Genomic DNA, 27,267 nt, shown 5'->3' on the forward strand with positions numbered 1-27,267 from the left:
ATATTCTGATGCAACCGGCAAGCTAGCCCCGGCCATGACGTAATTTGAAATCCGAGGCTGTTTTTGTTCGTAAACCTCACCAATTTACACTTCAACACATTTAATGTCATTCTCCATGAATCACACCAAGAAACTATATAGTTCAAGTCATTCTGCAATTGAACGGTGTCCGCTTCAGAGGTAATGTTATTGTAAATGCAGCAATCGTCAGCGTACAATCGAACACGGCTAGAGAGATTGTCAGAGATATCATTTATAAAAATTAGAAAAAGCAGGGGCCCCAAAACTGACCCTTGCGGCAATCCTGACAATACACCGACGCTTGATGAGCACACACCGTCAAGAATCACGCACTGCTGTCTTTCAGAAATGTACGCTTCGATCCACATGAAAAGGGCATTAGGTATACCTAGACAACGAAGCTTTTGCAACAATAACACATGCGACACGGAATCAAATGCCTTCTGGAAATCCAGAAATATACAGTCAACCTGAAGGCCTGAGTTAATAGAAGCTGCAATGTCGTGCGTAAACTCGACCAATTGTGTATCGCACGAAAAACCCACCCTGAAACCGTGTTGCAATAGGGAAAAGTTAATACTTTGTAGATGATTCATTAGGTTGTGTAAATGATATGTTCGAGTGTCATGCAGCACACGCTTGTCAGAGAAATAGGTCTGTAGTTAAACTTTTTTGTTTTATCTCCGCTTTTTCGTACTGGAGTTACGTTGGCATTTTTCCAATCAGCTGGTAAAACGCATTGTTCTTTTTGCACATGAGTGTTAAAAAAGGGGCTAAAGACACTGCGCAGTTTTTCAAGACGAAGTTGGATATACAATCAGGACCAGGAGCAGAGTGAACATTTATTTTTTCCAACAAGAGCACGACACCGCGTTCGGAAATTTCAATGTCGTTCATTTGCGGGAGCGCGCCAACATTTTGGCATACACTACGTGTGTGAACTGGCTGCGAGAACACAGACTAAAAGTATGTATTGAAACTCTCAGCTTTGGCTTCCGTGTTAGAATCGTAATTTAACCCGTCCATCGTGTCAGGAATAGTGGGTCTAGAATTACTTTTATTTTTCACGTATTTCCACACTTCCTTAGGGTGGGTTTTAAGTTTCCCGCCTAGATGGCAAAGGTACATTTCTTGTGCTCTGCGCATAGCTTTTGTCAACATTTTGCCTATCACCTTCATTCTGGAAAGCAACGCAGGATCAGGCATGCGGCAATACGTTCGATACAACCGATTCTTTCTATTTATCTTTGATTAGAGTTCCCTACTGAGCCATGGCTTATCATTGCGTCGCCTGGCCGAAATGATAGGCAGAGGAATGAAAGTTTGGGTCAAGGACAATATCTTTGTTTTGAAGAAATTCCACTGCGCATTCATGTCTAACGATGAACTATGTGATTGGAACTCAGGAAAAAATGCATCTAGTTCACGCGACAGTGATGGGTAGTCACCTTTTTCATAAGAAAACACTTTGCGGGGTGCCTCAGTGCGGCGGTTTTCAGCACTACAAGACATTTTAGTGATAACAACGTCATGGTCGCTGATACCAGGGACTGTGACAACAGAGGATACAAGATCCGGTTCAGTGCACAAAAATAAATCAAGAATGTTTGCGCTGTCACCACCAATTCGTGTTGGTGTTTCCACAAAATGAAATAATGAGTGGGCATTAATCATCTCCCTAAAAGCAGTATACAGGAAAGACGTTGTGTTTAACACGGGTTTAAAGGACTTCCATTCTACATCCGGGAAGTTAAAATCGCCTTCGAGAATTACGTGCGTTGTTTGCAAACTTAATAAAATGTTACTCAACTGAAAGAGAGCATGGGCAGTTCTTATACCGGGCGGCCTATAAAATGAGCCAATGGCAACGGAAGAACTGTTTTGTAGCAACATCTTACACCAGACAGTTTCGCACGAGTCGGCTTCGACGCTTATAGAATTACTAGCTATGCTATCATGAATTAGAACAAATACACCACCACCATGGCAATTATGGTCTTTCCTATATACGGTATAGCCAGAGGGAAACATTTCGCTGTCGCTAATTGTGTTGTCGAGCCATGATTCTGTACCAATGACTACGTGCGGATTTGTTGATTCTATCAACGAAGGGAACTCTATAGTTTTATTTTTGAGGATTCTGCAGTTTACTACAATACAGACGACATCGTGTTTGCCGGATGGTTTCTTTTTATGGTAAGCTGCATTTGTTAGTGGCTATCGAGTATCGCTGATCACGGTGTCGGTTTCAGCATTATATACAAAGGTTTCGTTGCCTATTTTCAGTTTAATTATTCGCAACTTGTATTCTGCTTCACCGTCTTCGGCGAACTGAATCAGCTTCTTCCTTTCTAGTCGAACTTTACTGGAATAGTCCTCACATAACGCAAACTCGGTTCCTTTCAGCTTTGCGGCAACAGCAAGCACACGTTCTTTGTCTTTAAATGACAAAAACCTCAGAATTATGGGCCTTGCCTTTTCCGCTGTGTAGCGTCCTAGCCTCTGTGCTCTTTCAATGGCAGCAGCGCTGATTGCCACATTCAGTTTTTCGGAGCAAAAGGCAATCACTCGAGCCTCTGACTGAGCCCACGTTTCATTTACAGCATCTGCAAGGCCATAAACTATGAAATTGTTTCTTATAGATCTGCTATCTAGGTCCTCATACGAGTCCCGTAATTTGGCACAGGTATCCCTAAGGTTTTCATTTTGAGCGGGTAGTGGCGTTACGTCATCCTGTAAAGGCGACACGTTATCTTCCACGAGCTTGACCTTTTCTGCCAGTTGCGATAGCTTTTGTTCGAGTGCTTGTTGCTCGGCTCGAATTGAACAAATTTCCGAAAGAATTTCAGTGTGTTGCTGACAGACTGAAATCATCATGCAACAGTCTGTTGCATGATGACATCAAACATTTCTTTTTCTTGTTGGGGTGTCAGAGGGCCCGGGTTTTGTTCTACATCGCCAGACAGAAGCAGCAACATTCGAGCAACATGCACGCATGACAAAAATTTTGCACATAGCAGGAGAACATTTTGAACAATCGCAGTCGACAGCGAATTGGGATCTGGCACCAATTTTTTAAACGGCTTTCCGTTAACAAGGCGATAAGAATAACCAACCTGAAGAAAGAGGAGCCGTGAGTGACTGACCGCCTTGCTGGTGCCTGATCCCAAGGTGGGTGGTTGCCCGATTCCTATGTGGGAGATGGCATCCGCGAGAGATTCAAGTGTAATATTTTGGGGACCGGGGTTCAATTCAACGTCTCCTGAGAGAATTAGCAAGAAATAAACATTAAGGACATTTGCAGAGACAGAGAACAGTGTGTTGAGCAAGGATTTGCGGCAGGACTCTAGTGTGTCGGAGGGGCACGACCCCGCGATCAAAAAGGGATCATTTGAACGCACGCAATAAGCAACGTGCTGGGGGTGACTGACCTGCGCCAAGAGATGGAGTGACATGCCTGACTTCGTAGCGGTGTCGTGCCCCGTCCTGTTCCGGTGCAGTGGCTCCTTAAATAGGCTTGGTTGACCATGGCCGGTAATTGTTCGCGGGAGCCGGAGGGGTGAGCCGGCGTCGAGGGGGAGAGCTTGTTGCTGGGCAGGACGCTCTTTCTGGTCGATGGGCGGGTTATGGAATGTTGTCGAGTTGCAGCCTGCAGCCAGGGAGGCGTCGCGGGGCATCGGGGAAGACATTAGGCACCCGAGCAGGACAACCTGCTCCAAGAGATGGAGTGACATGACTGACTTCGTGCCGGTGTCGTGCCCCCCAATTGCACATGTTAGAAATTTGAGCTGTAAAAAGGTTCTTGTAAACTAAAATAAAACTTCAAAAATGAGCAAAACATTGTATTAATAATATATTGCAACTGTAATAAATATTGTCACAATGATGCACCAGTATGCAAAAGCAACAGCACATTTTCGGGGTACTTTTTGAGTTATATTTGTTTCCGTTCCCGTGACACTAGCACGTCCATTAGTGACGACGAAATTGCCTCTTTTTTTGTGTAGTATTTGTCACCCTCAACCTTGAAAATACTAAAGTGAACCCCATTTAACAAGACAAGGCCACCGACCTTTAGAACTTCCTATGTGCTTCACAATCTTTTGAATGACCTGAAAATTGCGTAAATTGGAAATTTGATATTATTCGTAGTACACATAATTTTTCCAGAATTCATGAAGCAATAAATATACATTTCAACACATGGCGTGTCGCTTTTTGTAATAAGTAACTTTTTCTAAAAAAATCGTGGTTATTGATTCGAGAAGAGCAATAACGAAAATGAACGGCAAGGTTACACCGATGCAAAATAATAGGACACGTTGAGTTATTCCTTTACGTATTGTCGTTTGCAACTTTCCAGTATAGTATGTGAATACAATTAGCTGATGGAGCTGAATGAGAATTGTCTTGAATTTAAAACTTATCTTGGCTTCCAAAAATGCACTGACATGCTTTGCCAGTATTATGGCCTAAGAGAGTTGAAGTAGCAAGTCTGCAAAAAGCTTTGGTCACCTCAACATAAAATAAAACGGGTGAGGGAAGACGCGAGGCTACACTTGTAAGTTTGGCACGATATAAATCATTCTAGTCATATTTAATTATCTGCTATTATGTGCGCACTGTGAAAATCAAAGGAAAAAACTAAATGATGTACCAAACCTTTGTCCACCTAACTTAAAATATACAACATAGAGTCTCTGCAAAGCTGATCAACATTTAGTGATATGCACCTTTTTATTTATGCAGTGCTTTTTTCAGGTTAGCAGAAATGTAGTATTTTCTGTCAAATGTTCATTGTTGTGGCCCTTCTAAGCTATTTACTGCATTCGCACTATGAAACACTGACCATGCTATTTTTTCAATGTGTTTAAACAGTCAGGCGTTTTGCCAGTGCTGCCTTAGGGGGATTACATTTCTATGGCTCAAGCGACCCTTGATAGCCATGTTGTGGTAACTTTTCCCACAATTGTGACCACCTACATTTCTTGAAATCGCAGCGAAGAATGTGTAGAAATAGACTTTCAAACGCGAAAATATTTCCTAGCCTACAGCAATAAACACTTTTCCTTGCCGTCCGGCTTGTCTGTCTGTCTGTCTGTCGGCCAGTTCGTTAAATGTAAACAACTTAAAAAGCAAGTATTTTGATGGAAATCTTTTCCTAAAAAACCTCATATCGCATGCTCATCATAGTATACTTCGCAGTTAATCGCTATGTTCAGCACATAAAACCTTCGATGTATTTGGGGCTGAGCAGGAATCCTTAATCTACACTGGCAAAGTGAAGAGTTAACTCTGTAAGTTTCAGCTTGAGGTGGCACACCAAGTTAAGAGTGCCAAAATATAGCGGATGACATGAGGGCAGTGCAAACTAAGGAAACGTTTATTGAATTGAGTGGGTTTACACCCCGTTTGTCATGGGGGGAGCGAGACGAGAGAAGGCCAAAAAACTTGAGCAGGCGGAGAGGAGAGGCACTAAGTGGGAAGAGGCGGTAGAAAACTACCGTCTTGCGTCAAGATTTGCAGCGGACCGAGCAGAAACATGGACATTTTTTGTATTTGCCGCATGAACAATGTGCCATCTGAGCCAGAATTTCCACCGCCAGCCCTTGAACCATGGGCCTCTACCGCTTGTACTCCCAGGAGTGGTAAATTTCTCGATGCAACCTCTTCTGACTAATTTCTCCAAATGCTAACGCAGCATTGTCCCCTCCGCCGTCACATACAAACGCGCTCTTTTCTGCTACATGGTACGCGCTCTGTTCTGCAAAAGAACAAATATGAGCATGGTGAGGTCCTAGATTAAAACTAACACGTTAAATCCATAGGTTCAGTAAACCTATAAATGTCACCGGTAGGTTTCCCCACGCCACCTTTGCATACCCATTGGCGTATATCATGAGGAAACAAAAACGCGCATTTACAAACGAGGAATACCTACGTAAAATTACAGATGCTGGCTTTTTTAGCATTTTGTATACACTCCGTTTACACCGCATCAGCGTGATTGGCGTGAGGTTTCGAGGTCGAGTGTGTTGACTGGCTTCGGAAAAAAAATATAACTTCAGCTTTTTTCAAGGTAGCCGATGTAATACGCAACTCCAAGTACCCTTGGTGATTTTTTTAGAAGCTGGAAAATTGTCAATTCTCACAGGTTAATTTGGCGGCTTGCGCAAATAGAGATTGTCCCGGAAGGTGCCGTATTTTTTGGTAGCCTTATCCCAGTTCCCTTTCGGGAGCGTTTTCCCTTGTTCCCTACTATCTAGTCGTTCAGTGTCCACTCTCTTACCCAGATTAACGACCAGTTGTCATTTCGTCTCTCCAAATGACTACTTCAAGTACATTTGTTTTGCTCACTTTTAACTATGGTGTCATCTATTCGAGTTAGTTTCCTGATCAAAAAAGCTTGTTCCCTGTCCCTAAGTGTTAATTCTGACCTTATTCGTTCGATGGAACCTTCTGCCCATCTGAGTTTGCCTTCAAGTTGTTTATTTAGATGTCCATATTCTGCTCCATATGACACCGGATGCGGGCAGTATTGATTGCATATTCTTCTTTTTGGTGATACGGGTCGCTTGCTTTTTCTTATATGGGAGTAAGTTCCGAGCGCACTCAAGCCCATGTCTCTTCTGGGCTGTACTCTGTCTCATAGTTGGTGTCCGAGAAGGTATGTTTTCCCAATTTTCGCAGTGTGTTGTTACGTACGCTGAAGGGGAAGTTTTCGGGTTGTTGTTCACCATTACTTTATATCAATTGAAACTTTACCAGCTGGGCTGCTTAGCAAATCGTGATTGTTTGTGTCCGCAATTAAAAATACCACGAAATCGCTTAGTGCCCGCACGTGAGCGCAGGTCTTGTGGCAACGGCTCGGCAGGAAAAAAAACCAACAAAATGCTTAGCGCTCGTGCGTTCGTGCTTCGCGACGACCATCCATAGTTCCCCGAGGACATCATTCCTGTGCAGCGTTCCCTGTCGTTGCAGCGTTCCCTGTGCATCGTTGCCTGTCCAGCGTTCCCTGCGTGAAGCCACGCATTTCCTTTTTAGAGGTGTTGGGAAAGAGTGCGGCGACCACCCGGCAGTTCGAAAATTGAAGAAAATGCTAGCGGTCGTGTGTAGATGCCTCGCCGCGACCGCTCAACGTCCGGCGCACGTTGGTCAAGGCAAGCATACCGGCTTAGGAAGACTAGGCACGATTCGACACAAAATTCCAGCGTTCGGCGTAATCATGGAAACACTTGCACGGTATGAGTAAGACATGTCATAGTGTACGCCTCTCCCAGGTGATGTTCTATGATTATCCTTTCCCTAAAAAATGAAAGGTCACACTTATACCCATAATTGTGGGGCAATCAGTTTTGCGGCAGCGAAGAAGGAGCAAATCGGCTGCAATCATGAACATAAACCATCGCGGTGTTCGTGAAGGGTGCGCACAGCTTCGCTACCTTCAAGCCTTACGCTATAGTGTGAGCTTCTTCATTTTTATGTTTAACCCCACAGCCATGATTTCTGATTGTAGATCCTCAAGCACTTGTTCTTGTGTTTTGCAGACTTACTTAGCAAGAATATGTTGTCTGCCAACCTGAAATGCCTAATCTTTTGCCGTTTATTCATAGCCGTTTAGTTTTCGCGAGATAGTGTATCCCGGCCGTACACCTTTTCGAGCAGGGAGTTTGTTACTTTGCTTGGGAAGGATTATTCTACTATCTTTGCCGTAAATTTCTTACATATGTCATCGAGAAGGCTGATGTAGGTCTCCTCTATTCTCTGATCTTTTATTGATTGTAGCACGGCGGCTATGTTGGCCAAAGTTCACACTCTCTCATAGTTTACAAATGCCAATAAATCACTTTTGTGAATTCTGACAATTTTTCTATGCATTGATTGACGACATCAATGCGGTCCGTTGTTGAGTGCCTTTTCCTGAACCCACTCCGCTCTCTGGGTTGACGGGAATCCACGCTGTCACTACGCGGGTAACTGCTACTTTGGGAAAAGCTTGCATAGAACTGAGAGTAGTTTAATGGATCTGGAATTCCTTTTTCGAGTGGTGTCTCTTTTCTTTTGAATTAAGATTTTGTTCGGTGCAGGGTATCGGTCTGGAACCAAATAGAACCAAAAACTAAAACCCGACCGGTATTTTTTCAGAAACTGAACCCTATTACAAACTGGTATGTATTTAAAACGCTGATGCTGTACCAGAAGTGAACCGGAAACATAAATAATGGTTTTTGGTTCACGACGAAACAGTTCGACCATTCGTTGCTGATTTTGCGCGGTCTGAGCCATTTGTGGAGTTTTTCTTTTTACGTACAATCAGCTTCGTGATCGCCCTAAGGTCCTTTAGAACACTATCGACGCCCTCCCTATTACGTCAGCAAAGAAACCCACACTATTTTCAAATTATTGAACTTGCTTCTTGTCGCGCGCAGAATGCACCATTCTTGGTCACTTACATGCTATACAACACATATGCCTTCCGCATCCAGATACACATCTCACTGCGACTATAAAAGCATCGTATATCAACATAAAATATAGATTAAGGTAACGGAAGGATAGATTTTTGACTTTCTTTATTATTTCAATGTTATTCATAACAAAAAAACAAAATTTTAGGATTTAAATGTTGTTAACTTGTTTTACTTCGTTGGCTGGGCAATGGTGTGTTGTTTATTGGCCCGCCTATATAATAAAAGAAGAAAAGTACTTTTATCAAAAAAGGGGCAGGGGATGGTAGGGTATTGCTAACGGGACGTGACGGGAAAACCATGCCTTCGTGCACTTCCCAGCGCGTTAATCAAGGCCCGAACTTCTGTCGACGGGTCGGTTCTGAGTATCGCGGCCTCCCATTGTTTTCAATTGCGTTATTGCAGACCCCATGCATAGGGAACCCCGGGACAGCCATACACTATATTGTTAGGCGGCGGCAGGACAGATGACACAAACGATGGTTCATGTTTGACGCTGTATGATCAAGGAGTGGGCTATGGACCAATTTACAAGAGGCCATGATAGCATTAGCCAGGTTGCGTACTGCTCACCTCTTCGTCGCTGCCGTTGGTGGATGAGCACATATATCGGGCTGCCAGACAGTTGGTTTTTTTTTATTGTCGTCACAGCATGAACTTAATGTGCTCATTCGGCTTCACATAGGGATCATTAGGGTCGGTAATTAACCTTGTACATTTCAGGATTTCACGAGCCGACGCAACGCAGGCTACGAGGCGCACCGTAGTGAAGGGCTCCGAATTAATTTCGGAGCCCTTTCGAAATAATTTCGGTGGTCAATTAATTTGACCACCTCGAAATATTGAACGTGTGCCGAAATATCGTGCACATGGGCGTTTTTGCTTCTCGCCTCTATCAGAAAATTAGCCGCCGCGGCCACGAAATAAGCTCGTTAACGTCCTGGATTAATCTACGGCAATTTACAGGTGGTATAGCTTTTTTTGAACCTGCCAGTCGGAGCCACTCACTTTTGGTGACTGGCTCCGCTTATTTAACGTTCGGCTTAAAGCAACACGCAAAGTAAGCAACAAACCGACATTCCTAAATTTAATAGTGCGTTCATTTTTAACCTATTGTCACCGTACTCTCTGCCTAATAAATTTAATTGAGGCATACACAAGGCATAACTCCGCTACAGGCAACTTTGATGAGCAGTCACTAACAACTAGAGAATTGACCCTAGACTTAGAAGATTACAGTTGTTGTGAATAAGGTGACACGAAATTTTGTGCACTTGCTTTCTTTGGTTATATTAGCTGGAGTGGCCGCGCAACTCGTTGTCAATTTACTTTCCATTTATTTTTTGTGCGTATGTGCTAGGTAAGCAAATAGAGATCATTAGGCCGTAACTAAATTTTTGAGCAATAACAGCTTGTCTACTGTCAACAGCCCACTTGACGGTGGCAACGTTCAACGCATGGACTCTGTCTAGGGAGGAAAGATTAGCTGTAGTACTCGAAGAGCTCTGGGGCACTAGGTCGGATATTATACAGGTAAGTAAAGTTAGAACGACAGGAGAAAGGTTCAGAGAGCTCAGTAGTGGGCATGTTGATACGAACAGACAATGCAGAGGACAATGCAGCGTGGCTTTGTACTCCCACCCTCCGACGACGAAGAAGCTATTGCGGGGGCGCGAAGCTTGGCCGCCATTTAAATAAGGTGGAAATACAAGGTTCGACTGTCTCGTCGTTCACGTCGTTTGTCCTGCCACCATGTAACATTTTACTGGAGTGCGCCGTTGGTTCATTCTAACCGTCGTCATCGCTTCGCAACGTCTTGGCACACGCGCACTCGTCGAGGGTAAGGGGGCCGTGCCGGACAGCCCCACGTCCCTCTCCCCATATCCCCAGCCCATGAACAGCACATCCACTTAACTTAACTTCACTTTATTTCCTTAAAGACCCCACAGGAGGGTTTTACATAAGGGGTGGGTTGTTCAACATAGATGCAGAAGCCACATGTTAACATTGCAGATGCATAGACACACTTTGAATAAAACGTGATAGACAGGTGATTGAAACTATATCGTGGGGAAGGTCATTCCATTCTTTGGCGGCGCGGCAGAGAAATGATGCAGAAAATGTTGAGGTGCCAGATCGGGGTCGGAAGACTTGAAGTGGATGGCCAGTGCAGGGGGAAATGCGTGCGGCGGGAGCGATGTAAGGTGGTTGGCTGAGTGAGCTGTGGTACAACTTGTGGTACAGTGACAAAGTAGCAATTCTGCGTCGAACGGAAAGACTTGATAGGCCGGATTCGTTTTTTAGGGATCAAAAACTGACATTGTAAGAATAAGAAGAATGAATGAAGCGAGCGGCGCGATTTTGCACTGCTTTGATGGCGTTGATCAAATAAACTTGGTGAGGGCTCCAGATGGGTGATGGGTATTCTAGTTTGGACCGGATTAGCGACTGGTAGGCCACAAGACGGACGTGATACGGTGAGTGACGTAGGTGACGTTTTAGAAATCCTAGTGATCGGTTGGCTGATGAAATCATGTTAGTGATATGCGTTCGCCTGGAAAGATCAGGGGTTAATGTTACACCAAGATACTTATAGGATACGGCTGTTTCGACCGGTAGGTCAATAATTTCGTAGGAAAATCGGAGTGGAGTTTTGCGGCGGTGGAAGGAAACTAATTTGCATTTGTTAGGAGTAAGGGTCATAAGCCAAAGGTCACACCAGTTTAACAGTTCATTAAGGTCATTCTGTAGTGCTGCTTTATCAAATGTGTTGGTTATTTTGCGGCAGATAACACAATCATCTGCGAACATGCGAAGGTTGCAGGATAAATTGTTAGGCAAGTCATTAATGTAGATTAGGAACAAAAGCGGGCCAAGGACAGAGCCCTGCGGCACTCCAGACTTAACGGGAAGAGAGTGAGATTTGACGTTGTTAACGAAAACAAACTGAGAGCGGTTAGTCAGAAATTGAGTAATCCAATTAGGAAGCTCAGTTGGTAGATTTAATTGAGAAAGTTTTTTTAGTAGGCGCTGGTGTGGAACTTTTTCGAAAGCTTTAGTGGAATAAAAAAAAGAGCATCAGTTTGGAGGTTACCATCGAGGTTAGCATGCAGGTCGTGAAGGAAAAGGGCTAGTTGGGTTTCGCATGACCGACCTTTTCGAAATCCGTGTTGAGAGGAATGAAAGAAATTGTTAGAATCAAGGAAATGCATGATATGAGTGTATATGACATGTTCCATGAGTTTGCAACAAACACTGGTTAATGATATGGGGCGATAATTTAACGGGCAGTCTCTTTTACCTGTCTTGTGAACCAGAATGACCTTCCCACACTTCCAGTCGAAAGGCAGGATACCTGAGGAAAGCGACTGGGAGAACAGCAAAAGTAAAAACTCGGCTGATATGTGCTTAGTGTTCTTTAACAGCTTGGAAGTAATTTCATCGGTACCCGCCGAGGATGACAGTTTCATTTTTTCTATTAAAGACAGGATACCATTGAAACCTATGTTAAAGGGTGGCATTTCAGGCAGAATAACAGGGACTAGTTCTGTTTCAACGGGGTTAGATTCATTCGTAAACACAGACGAAAAGGCGGCATTGAATATATTGGCACATTCTGAACAACTTGATTCTTGACCAGAATCATTAGTAAGGGCGATGGGGGGCGTGTTATGTGGGTTTAGTATTTGCCAGAAACGCTTCGGTGAATCAGTAAGTATTTTCGGTAGTTCCGTATGAAAGAATGAGTGCTTGGCGTTGCGCACTTCACTAGAATATGCTTTCTCGGCAACCTTGTATTTTTCCCATGCAGAGTCAGTGTTTTTATTCTTCGCAGCCCGAAAGAGGCGTTTCTTCTTATTTTCAAGCCTTTTTAATGTTTTAGTAAACCATGGTTTTTGGCGGGTGGGACGGAAAGTTATTTTAGGGATAAATTGATCAGCCAGCTTGTTTAATTTGTTTTTGAAGATTAACCAGTTATCGTTAATGGGTCGCTCCCAAAAACCACCTCGAAACGTCGGAAGAAAGGCTTCAAATTCACGCGTGATGGCCCCGTAGTTACCCTTGTCATATAGCCTAATAGTTTTACTGCAGGCTTGGCGCATTTGTGGAACGAAGTTAAAATTAGCGTGAATGACCTTATGGTCACTTATTTCATCAATATATGTTACAGAAGACATGCTCTCAGGATTAGTTGTTAAGATTAAGTGAAGAATGTTAGCGGTATCTTCAGTAACACGTGCAGGTTTTGTTATCAGCTGAGTGAGATTAAAGTTGAGGCAAACATCAAGGAAATCGTTGGCTTCTTTTGCATTGGGTGCAGATGAAGTTAGGTTAAGCCAATCAATGTTACGAAAATTGAAGTCCCCCAGGAGGAGGACGCGAGCATTTGGGTATTTGGCCGTAAGTTCGGCTAAAATACCATTAAGCTGGCGCGCGAAATCCGGACTACTTTTGGGAGGCCTATAACAAAGACCTAATAGTATGGACTGTGGTACGGAGCGAAAGAGTAACCACAATATTTCGAGATCCGAGGCAATGTTTATAAGGGAGCATGAAAGTTGTTCGTTTGTAGCAATCAGGACGCCGCCGCCACGGGTGCCGGGACGATCTTTTCGAAAAAGATTAAAGTCAGGCAAGTCGGTCAAAATTTCGCTGTCGGTGACGTCAGAGGTCAACCACGTTTCAGTTAGTATGAGTAGGCTACGACTAGATGAAGATACAAGGTCGGACACGTGGTCACGTTTGGAAAGATAGCAACGTATGTTGGTGAAAATGACCGAAAAAGAAAGATTAGCTTTGTGACCAAAAACGGAACCATTAGAAGATCTGGGGCGTGAAGGCAATTGCTACGAGCTTTCTTCTACATTATCAGTTGCCTCGTTAAATACGTATCGTTTGGAGCCCATAAAAAGGGTCTTATACCGTAAAAGGAAGGGACCTGATTTTTCTTTAGCAAAAGTAAGAAGATGCTTCCGTGCGTTCCTGACCCGATGCGAGAAATCCTCCCCGATGCTAAAACCGGTGTTCTTAAGCTGGGGACCATAAGCAAGGACAGCTTCCTTGGTTTTGAAGGATGTAAACTGCACAATAATAGGCCGACACCGGTCTCGCGAGTGGCGGCCAAGACGGTGGGCACGCTCGACATCCTTGGATTCGACAGTTATTTTTAGGTGGTCCCTGCAAAACCCAGTAATACGCTCCTCAGACTCCGCATACGTTTCCGATGGCTTGTCATCCGCTATGCCGTAAAAGAACAAGTTGTTCCGTCTGGAACGATTCTCCGATATCGTCCAGTCGAGCCTCTAGTACAGAGACCTGGGTAGCTGTCTGGGAGGTGGCGGTGGCCATGGCGTCAAGATCGGTTCGGAGTGTGTCGACACTACTGTAGTGGGATTCTAGACTGTCGATTCTCTTGCCTAGTTCAGAAATGGCTTTATCAGTGGTAGATAGCTGGCTTTTTAGGAGTTGTACATCGCCAATGAGCTGGGACGGACCGGAAGAAAGGATTTTAAGTTCAGTCATTATTTCCTCTAGGGTGGTTAGACCAGGGTTAGTTTCAACATCTCCACCCAACAGTAACAGCAGAGAGAACACAATGTTCATACAATCAGAAATATTGCAAACACAGCACTGGGGGCTTGGTAGCTGAACAAGGCATCGGTTGCTTGTTTTTTTAACAAAGATACTGTGTTGATTACTGACCTGCATCATAAACAGAAGTGGATTAGACTGCGTCGTGGCACAGCCACCGAGCCCACAGAGCGCGGCCGGCTGGTGGGGGGGATTTATACGCTGTGCGCTTGCTGAAGTCGATGACGGTGTAGCTGTTACAGCTCTTTCGAGCGTCCAGTTTCCGGGATGCAGCGTCGATAGGGCAGTAGTGGCCAATTCTGGAAGTTGGCGCCAGTCATCTGCGTTCACGGGCCTTGGCGGGAGAGGGTTGCTCGCATCGATTCATGATACCGGGCCCAGAAGAACGGGTACCAGCACGCAGAAGATAGCGCGTACGAAATCCTGCATCATGAACAGAAGTGGATTAGACTGCGTCGTGGCACACCCACCGAGCCCACAGAGCGCGGCCGGCTGGTGGGGGGGGATTTATACGCTGTGCGCTTGCTGAAGTCGATTACGGTGTAGCTGTTAGTGCTCTTTCGAGCGTCCAGTTTCCGGGCTGCAGCGTCGATAGGGCAGTACTGGCCAATTCTAGAATTTGGCGCCAGTCATCTGCGTTGACGGGCCTTGGCGGGAGAGGGTTGCTCGCATCGATGCATAATACCGGGCCCAGAAGAACGGGTACCAGCACGCAGAAGTTAGCGCGTACGAAATCCTGCATCATGAACAGAAGTGGATGAGACTGCGTCGTGGCACAGCCACCGAGCCCACAGGCCTACCGTTACCGGACGAGATGAGGCGTAACCAACACAAGATTCCATGTCCCGAGCCCAGTGTTCCGGCTACCTCAGACATTTCGTCTGTGCCTTGACGAGATCATGTCGCAGGACTACGCATCACCGACGACATCATTTTATGTGGTGGCAAGGACTTCACTGTACATTGCTCTATCATATGTCGTCCTCACCACATAAAGTACTAATGCGGAGTCGACCGGGATGCTCGTTTTCTACAGGGGGGCCATGTTTTTACTGTTTGGGGCCATGTTTGAGGCAAACCCTTAAAAATTTACACAAATCAGAAGCTGAAACTAACCAAAAGTCAACAAAAATACGCGAAATCCCATTTATAAAGCGTAAAGGTGTCATAAATTGATTATATGAGTGATAACAAATGTAATATTCAAATGTGAAAAACCGTTGAAAAAAAAAGTGGTAACGGGATTTGAACCCGGGTTCGGATGTTTGCTTCAAAGAAGCGGACCTTCTAAACTACGAGAGCAAGTGGCTCTGAGCGGTTAAATTGAGGGCCACAAGAACGTAGACATAGCAAGAAACATGCCCCTAGATGGCGCCAGGCGTGGCTTGGCTGTGTGACTAGGGAACGCCTATACGCGTCAAAAAGCGATCTTACTGTTCAAATAACTTTTGGCCAAATGTCATGTAACGTTATTTGTTGTTCCTAAATGTTTTTTGAACGTTATGAGCTTCTTTGCTCTAACGTCAGTTAAACTATAACACTAACATTAGTAAAATGTAAAAATATTTTCTGGTCATAGAAATACCGTTTGCCAAAATATTATTGTATTGTTTCGTATATCATCAATTAAGCCTAGAATGATATTCGAAACGTTGTTTTGACATTACACCAAACAAACAAAATCCACTTTTTATGTTCTGGTGCTATTTGGAATCCCCTTATTGTTGGTCATGGCTGAGCCAAGCACCGCCTAAACCGTGGGTGGGTGCAACCAACGTCGGCTCCGAGTCTGTGGTGTCGCCACTACTGTCACCTTGAATACCCAAGCAAAAAATACCAATAGACAAAACCAATAGCTGATGGGGTTATTGACACGAACAGCTATCGCTGTATCAGTCTATAAGTTATTTGTCTACCAACCTAGATCTATAGGAGTATTGGTCAAGTCCTGTATTGGCCAAATCTTGTAGGTGTTTAGGTACCTGTGGGGGTATTGGTACCTTAGCTTCGGCCTATAGGTGTATTGGTATCATGGGCTCACTGGAGCAGAAATTGGAATAACACCAAATGCATGCCAAGGCATTTAATTCCTTGCATCCATTTGGTCATGTTACACTTTCCTTTAGCCAGTTTCAAACCAAATGTGGTACCCCTAACCTTGAAATACAACAAAGACTCGAATGCTTTTCCGTGAATATTTCTGAATAAGAAATGATGTTAATAATGCCGTGAATACCAAAGCCGCGAGTAATTGTACATATTAATGACTGCGTCTAGCATTCCGCCCATTAGAAAGAAACCAGACTCTTTGGCAGCATGCCCACTAGACCCTAATGAACTACGGTGCGTGAGTACGCTGAAGTGGATGGAACAGTCGGAAAGCTAAATATTCTGCTTCAATTCCATCTGAATGAAACATTACCCACGGAACTTCGTTTCATCTGTACAAACCGCTATACGCATTTGTCCTAAGTTCACACGTGGTTGCATCGATATGGCTTTTCCATAAAGGGAAGCGCAGGTTGTGGACCTGCTATGCTTTTATGACATTTATCATGAAAGAGAAACCTTCTACAGCTTTCTGTAGAAAAGAAATGTATTACACAAGTTAAAGTTGAAAATCCTAGCAGGGTAATTCGCGCACGTTCGTCACCTCGCCGTGTCTGAAGACAAGAATCCTTATACGAGCGGCCTCAAAGGTGTCTTTACGTTCTAGTGTCCACAGATGACGTTCTCCGAAATTTAAAATTAACAGATACAGTGTGCAGCACAAAATTACCCAAACATGGTGGCTTCCCTAGGAGATAAACGACCGTGCCGTGTCTCGAGCAAGAGCTATAGTGCCTAGAACTATATTTCTAGGCACTATTACCTGGGGGAAACCTCTCGTAGTGGACTACGTCAATCTAAACACCAGCGTACGGTACGAGCGCAACCCCTGTAGCCATGATTAAGGATTTATTCAAAGTGATCCTGAACACCACCCCTGCTATGATGAAATACATAGTGACCCTGCGCGAGGCTGAAGAGTTTTCCCAGCAGCTGCAGTTCCTACAGATGACACTTCGGACCACAAGCACACAGCAACAACGTAACCTGCAACAACGTAACAACGTAACCTATAGCAAATAAATCAAACCTGCACAACCAGATGCGATACGTTGGATTGTACAATGAAATATCAAGGGGATAGAGAAACGCTTACCAGGCCTGAAAAATGGCTGCGGCTTAGATCAGCCAACCTTCGGTGTGCAAAGCAAGAGATTGACTTAGTCTGGTTGAGCCTTGGTTTCGCTTAATTGCCCTTTGATGTAGCTGTATTACCGACCACGGCTCAGAGCTGTAAGGTCCCTTGTTACGCTAACAGAAGGCGGCATGGCCTGGGTTTCATTCACGGCGAACACGGCGTTCCCCTTCAACGGGCGCAAGAAAGGCGACGTAGCCCGAAACGACACAGCAGCACTTGCGTGGGAGGATAGCAGCTATAAGCTACCCGACTGAAAACGGCGCAGTTTGCGCAGCGCCGAAAGCGGGGCCGGCGAGTCACCTCATGCGCTTCAAGGGATGTGTCCCGGGGGTTGTGTTTGCGGTCAAAAGGTGAACTTCGCCTTTGCGGTGAAACCGCCGGGCGAGAGTAGTGAAGGTTTGCTTTAAAATACAGCTTCCTCTAATGCGGTATGACATCTTGCATATAGGCACGTGGTCACTGCCCAGGGGGAAAAGCGGAGCCAGCGACACCCACGCCTCCTTCCTCAGATATGTGCAAAACTGGGTCGGACACCGCGCACCAGCACGTTCGTAAGTAGGGCGCGCTACTTTCTCTCAGCACCCCGTGAATCCTATAAGAAGCCGATGTTGTGTTTAAAATAAATTGCTCTGTTCTAAATTAATTCTGCCAAACCATGCAAGGGAACAAACGGCGTATTTCCTTGGTTGAACTCGTGTATGCGATGGAATGTCGAAACAAATTGGCGTCACGCCCTGACGGGAAACGCCTGCGCGGGATAGCTCACGCGTCATCTGACTGGCCCTCGCAACTTTCCCATGAACTGCGTGTTTAGTTCAAAAGAAACTGCTTCATTTTTTAAGTTACCTAAGCAGGATGTTTGGTTTGCAAATATGATAGCAGCAGTTGCTCCTTGTTTCTGATATGTTTTCAGCAATTGGGTGACGTTAGCCGATCTATGTGCGTAAACTTTCCGAAGTACGTTGTTGACTGCAGAGATATTTAATGAACAATATAAACTTTACACAGTGGTTTGACGAGAATTTTGTGCTTGACATATGCAAATGTATGAAATTCATACTTGCTTGCGTGTATAGAAAGCAGCGGCGTAAATGAATGGAAAGCACCCTCGAATACCACGTCTCCAGAGGGGAATGTTCAATGCTGATTTTGAATTCATGACTTCGATTACGACAATGAAAATATACCATGGGTGTGTATCAGGAACACCATGTCATTCTATTTTTATGTCTCTTTGTTCGCTTCTCCGGAGCACCACACAGCCGACATCACCCTCTCAAGCCTCATGGATAGAGAACAATACATAGCTCTCTTCACGGTTTTCTAGTAAATTCGTATAGCTATGTGGGCATACAGATAGCAACTACATTATCTGTAGAAAACACACATTGAATATATTACAGCTTAAGCTAATATTGTATTGGGCTACCTTCGAAGAAATTTTATTCAGGCACCTGTTTCCTTGAAACTCTTACATTACAAAGCATTGGTACGTAGGGAATTAGAATATGCAGCTTATTTGTGGGACCGTGGTCATGACTCGCTTATCTACGAATTAAACCGAATGCAAAATCGGGCAGCGCGCTTCATCCTTTGTAATTACCATCGCACCTCGAGCGTCACATCAATAAAACACACACTAGCATTACCCCTACTGTCTCTTCACAGGGAAGTGTTTCGGCTGTGTCAATTTCATAAACTTTATTTCACCAATCCGTTACTCAGAAATAGATTATTGTCCTACCCAACCTAAGTTTCCACTCGCACTGATCATCGTCATAAAGTAGGTATTCCATCAGCGCACACCAAGTGTTTTAAGGACTAATTTGTGCCAAATACTTCTGTATGTTGGAATCGCTTTCCTCACGACAATGTTGGTATCAAAGATGCTGCTTTATTTAAAGTTGCTGTCACTAATTTTGTTTCTACGTAGCCTTTAGCTCAAACCTGTAGCAAGCGATGTTACTAGATTGCAATTTTTCCATTATGTTTTTTGATGCGTATGGTAGGCATGTATCTATGTACCCACTCCCTTCTGTAATGCCCTCGGGATTTCAGGATAATTGAATAAATAATTGAATAAATAAAGCGAAAAAAAGAAACTCTTTGCTGTCATCAGACATAAAATTGAATAAGTATTTACCATTTTGGGCACTGACAAAGCAAACTTACTTGTCCGAAATAAATCTCTTCAAAATCGTGCCGCTACTTGGGAATTTTGGATTATTCACGTCATCCAAGTGTCACGGCTCTCAAACGTCGCGCATCCTTACTAATCCTATCACATCGGCATAAACTATCAGATTTACCATTTTTTCATAATCTGTACCATCACTGGTCACTTCATGGTGATTTCTTTTCTTCGCCACCAACCATGTTACCCCCGCGTGACCATGGCCTAAAGATAACACATGTAAAATGTCCCAGGTGCAGGTATTTACAGTAGTTCAGACCTTGCATACTTGTTGATTAGAATGTCCCACGATATCACATTGCAACTGTAACCGATCCTACAAAATTCGAAAAAACTTTTACGCACTTACACTGCATGATAACTTTTTCTAAAAATAATTTCGTATGCTTGTATAGGAGTTTTTTTACATCACACTCACTTTTTTTACTTCTTTTGACTGTTAACATGCTTTTAGCCTCGTTTCTACTGTTTATTTGCATTTTACTCTGCCGTTATGCAATACACCACTAGTGAGGGCGTTTAGGGGTATCTTTGAATACATAAATAAAATATTAAATAAATAAAGAAATGAAACACCGAACAGAAAAGCAAGAAAACAAACAAATAAAATATTTAAATAAATAAATAAAGTAGATAACTGTGACCAATGCTTGTGGGCTTCGTATTATAGAACGAGCGTCCCGGCACATGTCTGCTGCCTGAAATTGTTTGAAATTTTTGTCGAGTGTTGATATCCAGGGACACACGAACAGGCAGGGACAAATAGAAAAAAATTTGGCATTGGAGTAGCCCGAGGCAGATTGCAGTGTTTGAAAGCTTTCTTTTTTTCTCATGGTGGGTGCACACAATCGTATTGATGATTGATTAATTTATTTTGTGGCTTAAACGATTCAGTTTGTGTACGTGTTTTATAAATGGGTGAGTTACCACACATCTGCTGGTACATACAGTTTGGGGAAATAAAATGACGCTGCTAGGCCTTAAAAGATGTGGATAGAAGTCTCGTTATATTCCGGTCGAGTGCATCCTCACTAAATCTGTTTGGCTTGCATCTAAGCAATATGATTCCGTTGTACTTCTTTGGTGAAGCTATGTACTCCTAAATTTTGTCATCGCCGAAACACCTGAGCAATATGTCCCAAGATATATTACACCATGTCACGCACAATAAACCGACAATGGTAAAAAACGGCAAACAAAATTTCATGTACTTGTTTCCACGCATAGGCATTAGTCCGTCTTGTTGCTGTCTGCTCGCAAGCTGGAATTCTTAAAAATTACAGTTCCGCATTTATCTAAGTTATTAACGCAGTATTTCTGAGTTTCTACAACCTGTAGTACCAACGCACTGTTTCCTCCAAATAGAAATACGTGTATGCCGGAAGATTCGCGTAGACATTGATTTACCCATTTTGAACAGAGAGAAAGAGTCTGCCTAATCTACAGGTAAGTGAAACAGGTCCAGTTTGTTGGGGGTTGGCGGTGGGTTTTGTTATTCTCACAGAATATTATTCCACAAAACTTTGGCGGATGACAAAACTTTGGCGGATTGAGCAGGAAACAGGTTATAAGAATAAACCCTTTATTTTGCTGCATGAACACGTGGAGCGCATAAATATGTGCTCTGAAATTGAGGTCCATGGTCGTCGAAAAAAAACGGCGGGGGTAGTTAATAAACAGTCAAGCGGGAAGTTGTGTAATGCGACGCTTATGTCAGCAGCGCGCCTATGTATAAGGCATAAAAAGCTCCCTTTGTTTATTTTTAAGCATTGTAATTTTTTGTCAGGGCTATTTGCTAGTCCGCAACTGTGCGACGGCACGGACCGAATCTCAAAAAGCCGTCCTCGACAGTCTATCTCAACCGACGTAGCTGTGCACAAGTAAACCATAGGACAAATTTGCAAAAAATGTTAATATTACAATGGAAAGAAAATCGAACAGCATGAAGAAAACACGTTTCTGCAAATTACTTTAAAGCCACATCACAAACACTTCCGTGAAGCTGGTGCATGTGCGAAGATTTATTTCACAGGATGTCGCCAAACTTAAGAAAACTATATAGGTTTATATTTACTAAGTAAAAAATAGTTTATTCACAAAACTGCCCTATATGACGTGCATTGAATGCAATTTTAACTGTTCTACGTCTTCCTTATGACCCATTTTGATTGCCCTTTGTTCTGTAATCTTCCCCGTGCATTATTCGCTTTATTTGTGCTCAAAAAATTGTTCCCAAAGAGAAACTGAAACTTGCTCCTTTTATCAAGTCACTACATTGATAATGTATCTACGAGGGGGTTGGTCAATAAAATATATAAAGCGCCTAGTTTCATTTTCCAGGATTGAAAACAAGTCTAAACAACCTTATCAATACATTTGGCAGCTGTCCTGGAAGATATAAAAATCGACACCACCAGTGCTTGTCAAATTATCAAACACCGGTGCGACCTTCTCATGTTGTGAAATGCTGCAATTTGTAAATATCACGGCTAAAGCAACACTTTTGAGTGAACGCTAAATTGGTTATCTCACCAGCATGGTTTTAGCATGGTTAATCACCAGCATGGTTAATCAACATAGCCGCAAGAGCATTTTTCGAAAACATTACCTTTCCGTCCCCATGTTCGTGTTTACCCTGGTCAATCGACAAACAGCGTGTCCAAAATGTCCCATAACTTTATCGTCTTTCTTTACAGCTCTAAAAAAATCAACCGGCATATTCATACAGAAACCTATGCTCACAGTTAGATAAAAAATTAGGGTAAGATTAGTACCACGTGCATTTTGCATTGGGGGGAATACCTCTAAAAACGTAAAGTGGTATATGCATTAGTGTAGGCGTGGACAGCAATCCATAAAGAGTTTCAGTTTTACCAAGGGTACAACCTTATTTTGTTGTGCCTCTTCCTGTACAAAGAGAGCCAGAGATTCGGAGAGGCCTACGAAACGAATTCAAGTGAGTTGGACGCTAGCAGCGCAATGTATGTTCATTTTCTGAACAAGACAATTTAAATTCAATTTTTCATCATCAGCACATAGGTATTCATTCATTGTTATTCATTCATTGGTATTCATCTGAAACGCAAGATTCTTGAGTGGTGTGGCGAAGACGTCAGCGGTGTCAAATTTGTTTATAAGAAAATAAAGCTCGACCGGAAAAGTTTTAGCGCAACCTTCAGTGCTTTTTATGGTCATTACCTTTTGAATACTCAAAAAAAGACGAGAATTGACCTTTATTTTGTACTGACAGTATGTATGCTTTTAATATCAACGGGATAGCTGCAAACCCCAAAAATGGCGTACAGCTCTAGGGGTAGTCCTGCTCTACATTTCTTTCAAAAATGAAGGTATGAAGGTAGAGGCGTTAAGAGCATATCTTCTGATCGTTCTATAAAAACCACACAAGAGCAGGAACTTTGACGACAAATCATTGTGCCTGACGTACAAAATAATTGCTCTCAGTAAAGCCCTTTAGTACAATGCATTGTAGGAGGGTGGATATGAAGAAGAGATGGCTTTGAAAAAGTGCGCATACGTAAACCCTTTTGAAGAATGCAAAAACAGTGTGTCCTTTCCTCAAGTTTTTCTTAGAAATAATTGGATACAACACTACGAGTAGATCGGATTCACTTCTTTTAAATGAAAACAGGAGTGTTGACATCTGCTTTGCTTTTAAATGTTCCTGACTCATTGTCCTTGTTAACCTGCAAGGTTTATTTCAGGAAAAACCAATTTTACTGTGATACAAGGATATTCGACATTTTTTTATCAGGCGCCCAGTTTTGGAATATATATATATTTATTTATTGCTTCCCTGCCTCTCGAAGCTTTAGTTCATCCCAGAGTCCATCTTCCATCGCTGAGTCGTTTCTGGCTGTTTATGACTTTTTCGCTAGCGATAATGAACGCAGGTCCAGAACTCGTCGCCCATCTCTCCGAGTTTGATGCACTGTAAGCCTTCACAGCAGCGCTGGCCTTCCCAAGGAGAGCACTGGAAAAGTGAAATCAAGTAACTTTAAATATAGCAGACTTGCAAATTACTGAAAAATCACGGTATAAAAACAAATGTACCAAACGCAATACAGCACAGTCTTAGAATTCTCTTCATTGGCGCCAACAAACACTGGCAATCTGAACGTTTCCAGTGTGGTTTTAGCCTTCGATATTCTCTTTCTCTAACACCCTACAGACTATCGAAAAACTATTTAGTCAACCACAAGAGGTGCAAGGAAAGGTAAGGATAGTCGGTAGAGGTTAAAAAATAAATGTGCTTTTTCGCAAGTCGGGATTCCAAGCAGCCTACTCCTCAGTAGAAGGGCAATTCCTTAGCATTGGCCTGTACCGGGCCTGTAGTGGAATAAATATTGCCAAATATAATTGCGCCCCTCTTCACATTATACGACCGCGGCCGGTAAATATTAACACTTGAAGAGACACTTTATTGAAAATTTGATTCGAGATTCTTTTGTACAGACCGCACAGAATAAAATAGTTTTTTATTGGTACCGACGCCAGAGTACGCAGGTCATTACACAGTTTGAAACAGCATCGAAGGAAAAATAAATGCCCACTGGTGTGGTGAGACTTCTTCAGTTCAAGTAAATTTTTTTTGTTGGTTTCGCCACCCACACCACAGTGTTTGAATTTATGTGTTCAAGCAGTTTCTCACAAGATACATATTTGGCATAGTTATCGTGATAGCAACGACAATACTAAGGTAGATTCTCATTCGTTAGTTTTGTACATCACGGGCATTTAGGGGGTAACTGTGGAATTTCATAACAGGCATCGTCTACAACTCGCTTGCGTTATTTTTTTGCTGCTTGTCTGGTGCACGTCAAAAAAAACTTAAGCAAAGTTGCAGTGATGTCGCATTTTAGGAAACGATATTGGACCTCCTTTCATTGATCGCTGACGAGTAAGGAAGCGATATTGGACGAGTAAGGAAACGATCTAGGAAACCATTTTGGACCTCCTTTGATTGATCGCTGACGCTGAAGAGTACACAAAGATAATTGTACACTACAATGCTATGTTCCGAATTGATAAGCTAGCCACAACGAAATTGTTACCATACCTTTTTGGGAGTAACCCAAGGTGCGGAATATAGTTGCCGTTTACACAGATTTTGGAAACATAAGGAATTTTATAAAGACACAGTTCTCACTTTATCATTTGTCTGATGGCACAATTAACAGCTCACTGCAAGAGTTGCAGCTATTGTTTTAATATATACCCCGCCATTTTTATCAACACCGATCCCTACGTTTTTATGTAAGAATAGCAAGACGTAAATGTATATGTAAATACAACAATTAGGAGCCTTCACGTGTCTTTTACAAGACGAATGCCCGTTCCAAATCTTTCCTTTTACACGTAACACGAGACTGTCAAGGGCCTTTTTTGCCTTGTAACTATAGTGATTCATCTTTCTGCCAAGTTTCAGGTCTGTATATACGAGTACAATACAAAAGTTGCATTTATTTCACCCGACCAAATTCATAATTATCTTAGTTTCCGATAATGTCACAAACATAGGATCTACAAGGAATACAGTCACACCAGAAAAAAAGGTGTTTTATATTCTCACATCATCTAGATAGTTTGAACATGCCATCATTGGTGGAGCCAGTTGTGCGAAGGTAAGAATGGCCATCACTGCAATCTCCAACCTGAAAAGCTGTATTAAAATTTGTTGTCACAAACGCAGTTCTTCCAGTGCAATCCTTTGCGCGTTTTGTTTTTCGGAACCAACAATAGCCTTTTTTACACTTTTATTAGAAACTGCATGATATAATGATGGGCATTGTTTCGTAGCTTGGGGGTAAGTGGCAGCTTATGCGTACACCACGCAAGACAGAATGTTTGTACTGTTTTATTGTAAACCTTGAGAGCAATTGCAATTGCGGGTATCGTGGGTTTTACGTTGGCGGAGAACAATTTCTAAAACATTCCACGAGGCGCTTCTTGTATATTTCTCTATCTTGAAAACTGCTATTCAAAATACTTACTCCGTACAAAAGTTTTAGTTTTTCTGGCTTTTTCAAAGCACTAGAAACAATTTAAATCAATAAAAACGGAGGTGAAGTGCTTGGGGTTTACTTTATCAAATTTTTTGTAACTATAACGCTTACGTCAAAGATAAGCTTAAAAATAGTCCACGCCTCTTCACTTTTTCCAGAGAACAAGACAAGATTATTTTTGTACGTCAGTGCAAAAATTCGTCAATTTGTCAAAGAAGTTAAATTTTACAACTAAGCACCATGTTCGTGTGTCAATGTGTACACCATCAAAACACCTATAACATCTAAAAATAATAGCTTTATCACGCTTCAAAAAAGACTTCAAAAGGCCTGCGTTATCATTATGTCATGATTTTTCTTGTTCTCTAACTTATTATTTCATATTTCAGAAACACAGTATACTCTCGATAAACGAAACTTTTAGAGACCGGAAAAAATAGTTCCGTTTAACAGGAGTTCCATTTACTCAGAGATGTTGTAAGGGGCAAATTTATGTGCGTACACACTTGTAAGGGCATTTCATGGAACTCTAACCACTAGAAAGTGACTGTAGCTGATAGTTTTCAGAAAACAAGAAGACTACAAGAAGCGTAGGCAGAGCATTCAGAAAGTTGAGTTGGCAACAATGAGACGCTGTGCACTACAAAGTGCGTCAAATATTTTTGTTTGAGTCCTTGCAACTGCATCTTCACGGAGGCTAGAGGCCTCAACTTCGCGAGTGCTTCTGAGCCACGGAATTTAGTAGACGGCAACGTGGCCATGAAGGACGAATAGCACAACGATGGCACGAACGAGACGACAGGAGGTGAGCCCTGTAGCCTCAGCGTCTAGAATCGAGACCGAACGTCTCGAACAAGAACTGCGATGTTGCACTCGTTGCGCTAACACCGCTAACCACTTACGAGACGAGGCTTATGAGGCCAACAAGGCTAAAAAGCACGGAGGAAGAAAGAAAACACAAGACCGAAACAGCCGGAACCGCAAAAAGCTGATTCTCATGCAAGTGGATTTCACAAAAAGTTCCATTTGTGGTTCTGTTAACACGGTGATGCGGAAATTTTATTTCCGATTACCGAGAGTTTTTTTTTACCTTATCTGAATACAAAACCAATTAAATTCCAGGCAACTGTTTTGTTTAAGCGGCAATTCCGTTTAAGCGAGTTCCGTTTACTGAGATTCTACTGTACGTGCTATAGCAAATAATATACATTAAAAATAGTATTGGTGAAAGTTTGCATTCAGTTTCCCAGAGTGGAGAACAACTTTATTTAGGCGGCCCAGTGGCTTGCCGGTGGCACTGCACTTCCACACAACGGCAAACACCGGATGTGGAAATGCGGGTGCCCCCCAACCATGTATTTGTAGTGGTACAAGGGCAGGGTTCCGGCTCTGCTACCAAAATATATTGAAGCAGGCTACGCTGCGATGAAGGTTAACGCTTTTCTGAAACAAAGTTCAGTTCTGTTTCTGATATTCGATCCGTATTTTGCATTGCATCCAATAGCACTCTTTTTGAGGCTGCTTTCACGCTGAAATGTCCACTCAGAAATGCAGTAAGCCTTTACAATACACAAATTTAATTTATCAGTAAGTAGCTCAGACATTTGTTCTGAACAGCATAGGAACTTCTCATTCTAAAGGTCTCGGCACCCTTGATATTCACGAGTGCCCAAAAAAGGCGGAGGAATGCAAATTTATAGGACTATTCTTATGCACATCTGC

At 42.9% G+C, this 27,267-nt stretch overlaps 1 protein-coding gene and 1 pseudogene across 5 annotated transcripts in view; one reads left to right on the forward strand and one right to left on the reverse strand.

Moving 5' to 3' along the window:
- Positions 1-27,267, forward strand: part of LOC144158373 (uncharacterized) — a 641,189-nt gene that overhangs the window by 399,900 nt on the left and 214,022 nt on the right. The window lies entirely within an intron of this gene.
- LOC144157695 (uncharacterized) lies at positions 13,337-14,510 on the reverse strand (annotated as a pseudogene).

The sequence above is a fragment of the Haemaphysalis longicornis genome, unplaced genomic scaffold (genome assembly GCF_048455015.1).
Source record: "Haemaphysalis longicornis isolate Haplotype H1 unplaced genomic scaffold, Haemaphysalis longicornis Haplotype H1 scaffold_10, whole genome shotgun sequence".
NCBI lineage: Eukaryota > Metazoa > Arthropoda > Arachnida > Ixodida > Ixodidae > Haemaphysalis > Haemaphysalis longicornis.